At 42.5% G+C, this 12708-nt stretch overlaps 1 long non-coding RNA gene across 1 annotated transcript; it reads left to right on the plus strand.

The window, feature by feature from the left end:
* LOC108633443 lies at positions 331-12303 on the plus strand. Its single transcript, XR_001917071.1, has 3 exons — positions 331-467; positions 2141-2264; positions 12199-12303. It is a non-coding gene; the product is annotated as an uncharacterized LOC108633443 (long non-coding RNA).

The following is a 12708-nucleotide window of genomic DNA, read 5'->3' on the forward strand; positions in this document are numbered from 1 at the left end:
TACTAAATACAAATGGAAACGGCAATCCACTCCAGTACTATTGCCTGGAAAATCCCATGGACAAAGGAGCCTGGTAGGCTATATGTAGTCCATGGGGTTGCAAAGAGTCGGACATGACTGAGTGACTTCACTTCACAAATGGAATTAGGAAGTACTTATAAATGATTATCATGGACCACTGTTACCAAGAATTTTACAAGCTTCCCCACTCCAGCTGTGAAACTATTTGTCCTGAAGTGGCCGAAATTGTGAAATAAAAGAAAAGGAGTCACACAGAGTTTAGTTTGAGATTAGGGAGACTGGATAGAAAAAGAAAGAGTTCCCTGAGAATATGTTGAAAACTATCTTCTTTCCTATTTCTCTTTCTCATGAGTTGCCCACCTTGGGCACAGAAGGTGCTCCAGGGGAATGATCATTCATTGATGTGGATGGAGGAGTCTCTGAAAAAAGTCTTGGTGGATGTCAGGGTGAGTTCTTTTGACTATCATAATCATTTCTACCCTGTTGAAATATTGTCTTATTACCCTGGTGATGGACAAGGAGGCCTGGTGTGCTGTGATTCATGGGGTCGCAGAGTCGGACACGACTAAGTGACTGAACTGAACTGAACCTGCGTCTTAGTGAGCCTAAGATACAACAGGAAAATGCTCCTATATTCCTTCAAAATGGACCTTAGGCTTGTGACAAAAGAACCAAAGTGTCTATCCTTCCTTTCCCGCTTTGAAGACTTCAATCTCAGGGGCAAGAGCCTGAAATCTTTGCTTTGTTTAAACTGCCCTGCCCCCACCCCCAACTCTGACCTCATTTGTAGCCCCCTGGTGCTCTCTTCTGCAACTTTCCCATGTGAAGTTATTTATCTTCCTTAACTGTCTACTTAATTTATTCTGGGAGAATGTTCCCCCAAGCTCTGTTGATAATTTATTCCAGTGCTGAATTACTACTGTAATCGCAAACTTAAAATAGCTAAAATTTCTCATGCAGCTGCAATCACCCCGTACTCTGCTCAAAATTCCTCCATGTCCTCCCATTGCTCTGAGCTAAAGTTCTCAACAGGGCCTTGGAAGCTTAATATGATCCAGCTTCTGTATGCCCCTCCAACCTAAATTTGGGCCCTTGCACATTATACCTGCTCTACATTGTCCCTCTCAAGACTCCAGGCTATTTCGCTTTAAGTAATTCTTGTTCTTGTTTGGTCTCATCTTGGTAAATTACCAGGGAGCACAATTACTAGATTGTATAGTAGGAGTGTGTTTACTTTTGTAGGAAACCATCGAATTATCGTACACAGTGGCTGTATCATTTTGCATTCCCACCAACCACGAATGAGTTCCCGTTGCTCCATGTTCTCCAAAGCAGCATTTGGTGTTGTCAGCGGTTTGAATTCACATCATTTTAATAATTGTGCCATTGTATCTCATTGGATTATGCCTTTGGTGTTGTATCTAAAAAGTCATCGCCATACCCAAGGTCATTTAGGTTTTTTCCTGTGTTATCTTCTAGGTATATCTTTCATTTTCTGATAAGGAAATTGAGGGACAGAGAAAGAGAGTGACTTTACCCATCACTTAGTAGCTGAGGAAGAGAAGGTCAAAATCTTTGTCTCCTGAATCTTCATATGGTGCATTTCCTACAGCTTACCTTGCTGACTCAGCAAGCTTTCTTCAATTTAATCTGCACATTTTTTTTTTTAACCCAACAGTACTTTTCTGGGCACATGGCCTTCTAGTGCCACTGTTCAAAGTTGGTCCTCTAAAGCTTTTTGGACCTCATTAGTTACCCCATCTCCTTACACAATGAAGAAAGTGGCTGGTGTGAATGCTGCAATGTGTCATCTAGGTCCCTTGTTAACACTAAAGGACCCTCTTCCTCAAGCTTCAGGGAGCAATGTCCACAGAGCCCTCAGTTTTTTTAAGAAGGGTTACCTTGCTCAAATTGAAGACCTTCTTCCTGAGTCAGCCTGTATCCAATGTCTAGTTGATGTGGATGCAATGCCTGACCCCTCACCCCGACTCTGCACAGCCTTCCAGGTCATCTCAGATTCTGAGCTGCCCAGTGGGTCAACAGATGCTTTGTCCAAACTGCCTTCTAGCCCAGCTTCTCCTTCTGCACAGTCTTGCTTCTGAACTCTTTTCTTCCACAGGTGTCATGCTCAGGAACAATCTGGAATAGATTTCCTGCATTCTACTCTCTGTCTCCCATCTGCTTCCTGGGAACTCCGCCCATGACAGTTGGTGCTGAGAGTGGTTTGAGAAGCAAAATCTAAGGTGAGAGTTTGGATCTGGGTCACTTGCCACTCAGTTGGCAATGGGGATTTGCCCTGACCACTAGACAGTGTCCGGCACAAAACAGCAGTGCATTTATCAATATTTAGACCAGAGGCGAGCTGGCAGGTATTCTTGTGGGAGAGAATATTCTCACAGGTGCCATATGTGGAAATATGGGAAATTTCTTATAACTCTGAAGATAGTGAAATTGGGTAGTTCTTGGTAAGCACAATGTTCACTCAATGTCCACCGTGTGGACTCAGTCTGGAGTCTTTCTTCCAGTCTCTAGTGTATAATTGAAGATACATTTGGTAATAGGTTGACATTGCTCGACATTGGTTCTTGGCCTAGTGTAATGGGGAAGACTGGATGGAAGGAAGCCTCTGAAATATCACCTTGTTCCCCTCAGTTCAGTTAAGCTCAGTCAATCAGTCGTGTCCGACTTTTTGCGACCCTGTGGACTGCAGCTCCCCTAGCGGGGTAGTAAGAGAAAAAGAATATTATGTTCTGGGGGAACAAAGGAAATGAGTGTTATCCTTGAAATTCCTTCCCTTTCTATCTCCTTTTTAAAAATAATTTTTTAATTAAAAAAAATTTTTTTTTGACTGTGCTGTGCGGCAGTGATGGAATGACTGATCAGGAGACACCAAAGATCGTGGAGTCAGAACTGTCCATCATGGTCAGAGTTTCGTTAGACCCACCGAGTCACAAAGCTGGATAGGTCCAATAACCATTGATTGTAAGATAAGAGAAGGATGGAGCATGAGCAAGGCCAGTGCTATAGAAAAATAACAATTTTTCTGAGTAATCAAAATAGTCAAGATTTCTTGACAAGCAAGATTTCTCAGCAAGTAGCACGGGTAGAAGAGATGAGGCGTACTGTTGCAACAGGACCTCTCTCTTAGCTCTCACAGATGACCATGCAGAGAATCCCTAACAACCGTCTGATGAATGAGGGAGAAACCTGAGCGTGATTCAAGGGTCAGTGGCTGTATATGCTAGGTCATGTTACAGTCCCAAAGGGGTAATTAACCCTCATATTAGGATCAAATAGGGCTTCTGCTATACAATGCGTGTGTGTGCTCAGTTATGTCTAACTCTCTGTGACCCCATGGACTGTGAGTGAAGTCGCTCAGTCGTGTCTGACTCTTTGCGACCTCATGGACTGTAGCCTATCAGGCTCCTCCGTCCATGGGATTTTCCAGGCAAGAGTGCTGGAGTGGATTGCCATTTCCTTCTCCAGGGGATCTTCCTGACCCAGGAGTTGAACCCAGGTCTCCTGCATTGCAGGCAGACGCTTTACCATCTGAGCCACCAGGGAAGCCATGGACGGTAGCCTGCCAGGAATTTTCCAAGCAAGAACACTGGAGTCGGTTGCCATTTCCTACTCCAGGGGATCTTCCTGACCCAGAGATGGAGCCTGTGTCTCTTGCATCTCCTGGGTTGGCAGGTGGATTCTTTACCACTGAGCCACCTGGGAAGCCCCTCTATTATACAATGGAGAAACCTAAGTAATTCACCTAGGCACCTCTCAAACTTCCCTTGTTTGATGATGAAAGAGTGCAGAAGCCACAATCTGATAAAGGAGGGATGATTAGAGCTGAGATTCCTCAGGGGTGAGGACGTGGGTGATGCCATGACCCCAGAAGTGCTGACCAGGAAGTAGAACAATGGCTGAAGAGAAAGGAGATCACGACCCTCAGTTTTGACCCTGAAACCAGCTGCAGTGCCCAGGGCTAACATTCCTCTTCTAAGTTTCCCTCGAAAGAATCTTTCCATCCCTCACCACCCTCCCTGGAATTCTAGAGGAGATGCTTCCAGAACTGAAAGGCATGGACTTAGTGGTATAAAGGAAAGACTAGTGTATGCAGGGACACCCTGCCTCGTTTCCCTGTCAGCACTGAAGGTCTGCTTCTTCTACCTGCTGGGAGTGCTGCACGCGGATGCCCTCAGCTGTCAGTGCTCTGGAATATTTACCTTGGCTAAAGAGAATTGCTTTGCTCAAAGCCACACGGCTCCTTCCTGCAGCAGCCCGCATCCAAAGACTGAAAGCAAGTGTCGTTCAAGAATGATTTCTTCAATGCTTTCTTCGCTAATGGTTTCTCAGTGACTGCGGTGTCCTCAAAAGACAGGAAGTACTTTGCACGTGGTCGTTTATTAATACATGTCTGTTTATTTGGACTGGAAGCTAGTAAGTGATGAATGTCTGAAGTCTTTATGGTTAATACCAAAGCAAAGTGCCAACTGGCCTGGCATGAAAGCCTCAAGGCTTGGAGTTGGCCTTGCGGAAGGGGTAGATTCAGGTTAAGGAATTTGATGAATTCTCCTTCTCTATGAAATCTTAAAGCACTTGCACTACATGCCAGAAAGTGTAAGAATTTAATGCTTAATTGGCTCACTCTTGCTTCATTTGTGATCATCTTTTTCCGTAAAAGTATAGGAACTCTTTCAGCATAGGGACCATTAAAAAAATATTTATTTGGCTACATTGGGTCTTAGTTGCAGCATGCAGGATCTCTCCTTGAGATGCACAGACTCTAGTTGTGGTACATGGGCTCATCAGTTGTGGTGTACAAATAATGCTCTGTGGCTTGAGGAATCTTCATTTCCTGACCAGGGATCAAACTTTTGCTCCCTGCATTGCAAGGTGTTTCTTAACCACTGGATCACCAGGGAAGTCCTCAGACCAGTTTTTAAACATCTCAGTTTTCTATAGCATTTGGCATGCTACTAAGGACTTAGAAGAAGCACCTTTGCCCATCAGTTGACCTCAAACCCACCTAGCAGGTAGTTTATAGCCCCAAATTTCTAAATACAGTAGCAGAGCAGTTTTCACTATAGTTTGCCAAGAATCTGTCATACTGAAGACTAGGCGAGAAAGATGAAGGGGGAAAAAACAACACAATAATCCCAAAGGTGGCATACTTCTCTGTCTCTTTCTATCTCCCTCTGAATTTCATCACCAGGAATATAAAATTGCTTTTTTGCTTTTCTAGGTCTGCGGTGAATCAGCATTAGTATTTTTGTTTGTTTAACAGAAACATCTTCCATATTCCTCAGTTCAGTCACTCAGTCATGTCTGACTTTTTGAAAGCTCACGGATGGTAGCACACCAGACTTCCCTGTCCATCACCAACTCCCAGAGCTCACTCAAACTCATGTCCATCGAGTCACTGAAGCCATCCAACCATCTCATCCTCTGTCGTCCCCTTCTCCTCCCACCTTCAATCTTTCCCAGCATCGGGGTCTTTTCAAATGAGTCAGCTGTTTGCATCATGTGGACAAAGTATTGGAGTTTCAGCTTCAACATCAGTCCTTCCAAGGAATATTCAGGACTGATTTCCTTTAGGATAGACAGGTTGGATCTCCTTTCAGTCCAAGGGATTCTCAAGAGTCTTCTCCAACACCACAGTTCAAAAGCATCAATTCTTCAGCGCTCAGCTTTCTTTCTAGTCCAACTCTCACATCCATACATGACTACTGGAAAAACCATAGCTCTGACTAGACAGACCTTTGTTGGCAAAGTAATGTCTCTGCTTTTTAATATGCTGTCTAGGTTGGTCGTAGCTTTTCTTTCAAGAAGCAAGCGTCTTTTAATTTCATGGTTGCAGTTACCATCTGCAGTGATTTTGGAGCCCAAGGAAATAAAGTCTCTTGCTATTTCCATTGTTTTCTCATCTATTTGCCATGAAGTGATGGGACCGGATGCCATGATCTTAGTTTTCTGAATGTTGAGTTTTAAACCAACTTTTTCACTCTCCTCTTTCACTTTCATCAAGAGGCTCTTTAGTTCTTCCTCACTTTCTGCCACAAGGGTGGTGTCATGGACGTATCTGAGGTTATTGATATGAGGTTCTCCCAGGAATATTGATTCTAGCTTGTGCTTCATCCAGCCCAGCATTTCCCATGATGTTCCGTATTCCTAGAATCACTCAATTTTAAAAAAAAGGAAAAAGCAAGGCTTCCTTCTCTATTTGCTTCACAGACCTTTCAAATAGATTCAGTGCATAATATTGGGTTGTTGTGGTAGCTTTAAAAAATCCCTGGTTTATGCAAATAGGGATAACACTTGGAATTTTGGGGGCAGAACTCTGGAATTCCCTGTGTTTTCTAGCTGCAGGCTTTTCATTTATAGGCCACTAAAAATCTGCCTCAAAGACAGGCCTGACAGTATGAGGATTGTGCTAGCTTCATTTTGCTCCACGTTTTAAGGCCATCCAAAACTGAATGCTATTTTCCTGTTGCATTTTGCTAGTAATGTCACTGTGAGATATATTAAGATGAATGAGATATGTCTGTGCCTGAATCTCTAGGCTTGTCAGCTAAGGAAATAATTTTTGTGAGTGACTGCATGAAATAAGGAAGGTTGCGTCCTTAAGGAAGAAGCAACTAGTATCGACATTTTTCAAAGTGCTCCAAAATAAAAACAAACACTCTGGACTTTAAAAGACAAAATTCTCATTCACCTGCATTTTATTAGATTGTGTGTGCTCCAAGAAGGCAAGTCTTGCTCAAAAGTTTCATTTTACTGTGGTATAAATTTGGGGGTCAAAAGTTTTAAGTTCGGTAAAGAAGAAGTGGTATGGATATACTCAGTCTTAAAAAGAAAGAACTAATACCATTTGCAGGAACGCGGATGCAACTAGAGATGTCATACTAAGTGAAGTAAGTCAGAAGAAGGAAAAGAAATACAATATGATATCAATTGCATGTCCCATCTAAAATATGGCACAAATGAACCCATTTACAAAACAGAAATGGACTCCCAGACATGGAGGGCAGACTTGTGGTTGCCAAAGGGAGAAGGGAGAGGAGGAGGGATGGACTGGGAGTGTAAGGTTAGTAGATGTGAACAGTTATATTTAGGATGGATAAACAAAAAGGTCCTGCTTAAGAGCACAGGGAACTATATTCAATATCCTAGGATAAACCATAATGGACAAGAATATAAAAAAAAATGTATATATGTGTATAACAGTCACTTTGCTGTATAGCAGAAACTAACAGCATTGTCAATCAACCGTACTTCAGTAAAGAATAATTCTTTTTTGTTTTGTAAATAAGTTCATTTGTACCCTTTTAAAAAAGATTCCACATATAAGCGACACCATATTTGTCTTTCTGTGTCTGACTTCACTCAATATGACAATCTCTATGACAGTCCATCCATCTTGCTGCAAACAGCATTGCCTATCTGCTCAGCTGCTCAATTGCGTCTGACTGTAGCCTGCCAGACTCCACTGTCCAGGACATTTTCCAGGCAAGAATACTGGAGTTGTCCTACTCCAGGGGATCTTGCCGACCCAGAAATTGAACCCATCTCTTGTGTCTCTTGCAAATGGCATTATTTGGTTCTTTTTACCATGTTCTTTCCAACAAGGTTTCAGCTGCTAATATTCCTAAGAACTGCACAAGGCATTGATGGATTCCTGCTTTCTTGGGGGTAACTGTGCCTAGTTAGAGCCCCTTTTGCCAGATTTCCTTTATGAAAGAAGGTGAGAGTTCTTCCCACCCCACTCCCCACCCCCTTTACAAATACAAAAGGACAGGAAGTCTCTCTTTTCCTCATCTGCTCTTTTTTCTCCAGGGCAGGGGAGAAAGCATATGCTGTTACTCACAGGCCCTTGAGGCAGGCCCCGTTGGACTATTTTTAGAGCAGAGCAATAGCATCTGTGAAAACACCAGTTCTGTATGGAGCGGTGTGGCCTCACTGGGCTGCTGCTGACAGCAGGATCTTGGAAGCAATGGGAAGTTCTTTCTAGAAAGCCCCATTAAAACAGCTTTTCCTGTTTGAAGAAGAGAGGCATGAAAAGTAGTAAACGTAGGTTTAGAAGCCCTTCATCAAATATCCTTGAGAATGACTGGCCTTATGCACTTGTTCTCAAACTTTGGTGTATTTCAGACTCACCTGAATGAGTGACTAAGACTCAGGTAAACTCCCTGGGCCCACCCTCAGAGGATCTGATTCAGTAGGTCTGGAGTGGAGCCTGAGAAGCTATAGTGTTTCTTTTTAAAAAATTTTGCTGAAGTATAATTGATTTACAATGTGTGAATTTCTGCTGTACAGCAAAGTGATTCAGTTATACATATATAGACATTCTTTTTCATATTCTTTTCCATTATGGTTTATCACAGGATATTGAATATACTTCACTGATATGGCTGGTCTGAGGACCTTACTTGGGGAATCACTGGCCTGGAGCCTCATTCCCCCAACATGCATTGGCTACACACTATCTTGGGAAGACTGTGGGGTCTGGAACCAGAGAGCTGTGAGCACAAAGTTTGTTCCTAAACCAATACAATATTGTAAAGTAATTAGCCTCCAATTAAAATCAATAAATTTATACTAAAAAAACCCCAAAGTTTGTTCCTGTTCCTTATTACCTGAACCACCTTGAGCAAGCTACTTAACGATGTTGAGAATGAATTCCCTCCTAGATGCAAATACACCCACCTGTGAGGTCATTTCTGTAGTGCCGAGGCACAGCGCTTGGCAAATGATACGTATTTAAAGAACAATCCTTCTCTCCCACTGGCCTTACTGATACCCTTGGAAAAGTCACTTGAAGTATGAGGCCAGACTGACGGGTCTGAATCCTGACTGTGCACGAGAGCCCCTGGGGAAAGTTTACAATTATACAGGCTCCTGTCTCCTGTTCACGAAGTGACTCACAAGTGGTGGGGATAACGCCCCCCTCATGGTCTCCCCTACTTCCTCTCCCACCCCCAACAAGGAGAGAATCTCAGAGCTCTGCATGGGAGTCTGAAGGGGGTAGTCCTGCCCACCTCTGCAGTCTTCTTTATATAGACAGACAGATAGATATAGTTAAATTGTTTTTTTTTTTTTTAAGCTCTACCTTGTGGCCCGTGGGACCTTAGCTCTTACCCATACCCTCCGTACTGCAATGCAGTCTTAACCACTGGACTGCCGGGGAAGCCCCTTCTCTAGTGTTCTTACCACAAGATTTCCACCCACTTGACCTGAGGACTTCTCTTTTAGTCCCTCCTGAGGTTCCTGGCTCCTTCCTGAGAAGGGCCTTTGCTCAAATCCTCCCCTCTGCCTCTTATGCTATTTTCTCACTTTGAGTTGGATAAATGCCCCCATCCTACACGTTCTTCAGAACTCAACTCAATTAACACTTCCTCAGGGAACATTTGACCATCGGTCTAGGCCTGAACTTTCTCAGCCCTCACAGAACTGTGTATAGTCCCTTTACACTCATATCTGATAAAATTCTGATTAATATCAGTATCTCTATTGAACTACAAAGCTCCACAAGAGTAAGGGCCTTTTCCCTTACAGTAGGAGGTAGATGCTTATCATGGGTGTAGTCATTGGGTATGTTCCAACTGCCTTTTAAAATTTGGCCAGTTTTCTTCATTGTGAGTCTTACATCTTGAAGAAAGCAGGCAGAAGTCACATATCTTCCCTTTCAACTTGAGTTCAGGCAAGTGGTCCAGGCTCTGCCACTCACGCTAGCCTGCTTGAAGCTGATTGAGAAGCACCAGTATGAAGAAGCAGGATCCGTGAGGAACGCACATCTTAGCCAGGATGGTGGTGAAAGTCTCAAGTGTTTAAAAGACAAGAGTGGTGAAGGTTCTGGCATCTGACATTCAGCCATGTGGGACCAGCCTGTGCTCATGTCATCATGGGGCTGTGAGCTCTGCCTGAAGTAGGTCTGCATTTGGACCGCGGATTGTTCATGCCTTGACAGTCTGAAAGTCAAATTCTCTGGCTGTCCTGCAGATTCTGAGAAACAGATAATACAGATAAATCATTCAATTCTTCAGGTTGAATTGGCTAGGACAAATTTGTAACTGAGAACCCCTGTACTTACAGTCTATCCCTGGCATCGTGCATAGGCTATAAGAGGTGTTCTGTGATATTTGATGAATTGAAACATTTAGTGAGTCTTTACTATGGTTGCATATGCGCATGCATGCTCAGTTGGGACTGTAGCCACCAGGTTCCTCTGTCCGTGGGATTTTCCAGGCCAGGACACTGGAGTGGGTTGCCACTATTTTTCTTCAGGCGATCTTCCCAACCCAGGGTTTAAACCCAAGTCTCCTGGGTCTCCCACATTAGCAGGTGGATAGTGCCACCTGAGAAGCCCTTACTATGCTTAGGCATCTGCATAGGAAGTTGTGTGGACTGATCCAACAAATTTATTAATATCATCTACCCCAGGAGACTGTAGAATCCCTCAAGATATTTGATGTCCCTCCTTGGAAAGGATTAAACTGGTCTGCCTCGTTGATGCAGGCTTGGCCATGCCTTGCTTTTGCCAGTGAAATCTAAGCAGAAGTGGTGTAATATATCACTTCTGAACAGAAGTTTTAAGAACCGGCATCTGAGCCTCTGTGTTCTTTTCTTTCCCTTCTCTGCTAAGAGTCAGGCAAGATTCCAAAAAGAGGCAGCTCTGCTAGCTGGGGTCCTACAGAGAATGCGACACAATGAAAGGATGAGCATGACCTGCAGTGAACATGGGGAACAGTGGAGGGCGAGTCAGGGAGATGTTGGTGAGGTTGTTTCCATGACATAACCTAATTTGCTCTAATGGATACACTCATTTATAGATGCAGACGCTAAGGACAAGTAGTAATTGAGACAGTATTTGAATCGAGGTATTCTTACAAGGGAGCCCATTTCATCTTAACCATGTGCTAACCCCAACCCAGCTTAATGAAGAAGACAAAAGGAAAAACCATCACCAATCATGAATATAATTATAAAAGAGAAATTAGAAAAAAACACACATTCTGAAGATATTTGTTGTTCTTGTTCAGTTACTCAGTTGTATGTGACCCCATGGACTGCAGACCAGGCTTCCCTGCCCTTCAGCATCTCCCAAGCTTGTTTAAACTCATGTCCATTGAGCTGGTGATGCCATTCAACCATCTCATCCTCTGTCATCCCCTTCTCCTTGCCTTCAGTCTTTCCCAGCATCAGGGTGTTTTGCAGTGAGTCAGCTCTTTGCATCAAGTAGCCAAAGTCTTGGAGCTTCAGCCTCAGCATCAGTCCTTCCAGTGAACATTTAAGATTGATTTTCTTTAGGACTGACTGGTTCGATCTCCTTGCAGTCCATGGGGCTCTCAAGAGTTTCCTTCAAAACCACAGTTCAAAAACATCAATTTTTTGGCACTCAGGTTTCCTTGTGGTCCAACTCTCACTTCCATACATGATACTGAAAAAACCATAGTTTGACTATATGGATCTTTGTCAGCAAAGTGATGTCTCTGCTTTTTAATATGCCATCTAGATTTGTCATAGCTTTTCTTCAAAGGAGCAAGCGTCTTTTAATTTCATGGCTGCAGTCACCATCTGCAGGGATTTTGAAGCCCAAGAAAATAAAGTCTGTCACTTTTTCTGTTGTTTTCTCATCTATTTGCCAGAAGTGATGGGACTGGATGCAATGACCTTTACTTTTGAATGTTGAGTTTTAAGTCATCTTTTTTCACTCTTCTCTTTCACTTTTATCAAGAGGCTCTTTAATTCCTCTTTGCTTTCTGCCATAAGGGTGGTGTCATCTGTGTATCTGAGGTTATTGATATTTCTCCTGGCAATCTTGATTCCAGCTTGTGCTTCATCCAGCATGGCGATTTCACATGATGCACTCTGCATATAAGTCAAATAAACAGGGTGACAATATACAGCCTTGATGTACTCCTTTCCCAATTTTGAACCAGTCTGTTGTTCCATGTCTGGTTGTAACTGTTGCTTCTTGACCTACCTTTGGCTACTTGATGCAAAGAGCTGACTCGTTGGAAAAGACCTTGATCTGGAATTCCCATCTCTTCAAGAATTTTCTACAATTTGTTGTGATCCACACAGTCAAGAGCTTTAGTGTAGTCACTGAAGCAAAAGTAGATATTTTTCTTGAAATATTTAATATTAAAGCACTATTAAATATGTCTTTAAATGTATTTGCAGACTTGAATGAGAAGATCATTTTCTAAGTAACAGAATTAATTCCAGAAGATACAAAGATATGAAAGAGAACAACCACCACAAAAGAAATGGAAAAGATTAATAAAGATCTACCACCCACCTCCTTGACTTCTGTTCCCACTGGCCACTGCTGAAAATACAGCCTAGATTGCTACATGGATGAGTTGCTTCAAATTTTTAAGTAACAGATAATTCCAGTGCTATTTAACTTGTTTCAGAGCACAGAGAAATAAACAAAGATTTCAAATTATTTTTAGAAAACCAAAACATTGTATCAAAATCTTACAAAGATAGCACTAAAGAAGAAACCTAACATCCAATCTCACTTAAGAATAAAGCTGAAAAATATTGTATTAAATATTAAAAGCACATAATTCAACAAGACATTAAAATACAGCAAATGAAGTTTGTCTTGAAAGCTAAGTATTTGATATATATTATCATAATGCACTATACTAATATCAATCTAAGGAAAAAATCTTCATGGCCTAA

This window comes from Capra hircus, chromosome 23 (genome assembly GCF_001704415.2).
Source record: "Capra hircus breed San Clemente chromosome 23, ASM170441v1, whole genome shotgun sequence".
In the NCBI taxonomy this organism is placed as follows: Eukaryota; Metazoa; Chordata; class Mammalia; order Artiodactyla; family Bovidae; genus Capra; species Capra hircus.